Raw genomic sequence first — 1,424 nt, 5'->3', positions numbered from 1 at the left:
GCCATGCTCTTCTTTAGGCTCCATTAATGAATGCACGTGGCATGATTTGATTGCGTCTCCAAATTGCAATTTATTCGCGAGCCCTTCAGATGAGCCAAACGCGCGACCATGTAAGGTAAACAAATACTTTATCATTATTTGATCAGAACAAAAACTGCATATCACCCAAGAAATAATTCCTATCTAAAATTACACAGACGCGCTAATTCGTATCTGAAATTACGATAACCAGATGCATCCAAGTCCTCATTGCTTGCTACAATACAATCACATCTGATTGAGTATATCATCAGATAAGCTCAGCACTAAAACCGATTATTTGATTAGAGCTTGTTGGGCAGATTACTCTTTGCTTTCTTCTATTGCGAAGAGATAAAGTTTCCACAATAGGCTTCAAGCAGACTATAACATCTTAAAGATTATGTGAAAAAAATAAAAAGGTTACAATAATACATTATTTTCCCTCATATATACAAATAATGTGTGGAATAATAAATGCTGGGAGTTTTCAAATTGAAAAAGAATATCAATTGCATGGCTAAGCGAGCTGTCGTACGCTCAATATCCCATCCACATCTGTGTGCTGAGTTGCCAGAATGGTCTTCAGGAACTCGGTTAATCCCTAGCCTGTTATGCACGAGTGAAATTATAGTTAGTATTAGGAACCAATAGAAGGGTCCAACGCAGGGGAAGATCACCTCCATAGAAATGACAAAAGAAAAACAAAACAGAAAATAGTATGCCATAGTCCCCAGAGATTGTAGAGTAGCATCACTTTGAAAAATCATAGATTTGAGAAGATGTGATAATAGTTACACATAATGATAGAAGTACGACGTCCTCTTGAGAAATGATAGAAGTACGACGTCCTCTTGAGAATTCTCTATCATAATTGCCATGCTGCAACTCTTATTACAGCATACCACTTTTGTCCACTTAGCCTGCTTTGATGTAGAAACAAGTAATCTGGTTTGATATGGGAATTTTCTTCTGTAAATGCAAACTAAGAGTTTGATATTTTGTCAGATCTGGTCCGACGGCTGCTTATGAGATGAAAGAAACTAGCAAGAGCCTTGGACAATCCAAACTTTCTAATGAATATCACTTTGTTCGAATGATCACCTGGTTTATATATCTCACTCCTTCACGTTACACATCTAAGTTGTATATCCTCGGTTGAAACACACATTATTTCTGCAAGTATAGAAGAGGCCAAAAATTATCCTCGGAGATTAAGTATTTAGTGTCATTCAAGGGGCTCCAATAAATCCTCCCAATTAAAAAGGCGAATGAAGTATCATAAAAAGGAGATTTTGAGAGACTCTGCGAGTGATTCCATGCTATTGCACACCCTAAACCCTAAACCCGAACACACTAAAGCCCTAAACAATAAAACCCTAAAACCCTAACCCAAAACTCCAAAC

At 37.3% G+C, this 1,424-nt stretch overlaps 1 long non-coding RNA gene across 1 annotated transcript; it reads right to left on the bottom strand.

Annotated features, from left to right (window-relative positions):
• Positions 423-1,194, bottom strand: LOC109724640. Its single transcript, XR_002220001.1, has 2 exons — positions 1,123-1,194; positions 423-627 (listed from the first exon to the last, which is right to left on the bottom strand). It is a non-coding gene; the product is annotated as an uncharacterized LOC109724640 (long non-coding RNA).

Source organism: Ananas comosus, linkage group 19 (assembly GCF_001540865.1).
Source record: "Ananas comosus cultivar F153 linkage group 19, ASM154086v1, whole genome shotgun sequence".
Lineage (NCBI taxonomy): Eukaryota > Viridiplantae > Streptophyta > Magnoliopsida > Poales > Bromeliaceae > Ananas > Ananas comosus.
Note: the sequence above shows the minus strand (reverse complement) of the source record. Positions and strands in the feature narration are given on the sequence as shown.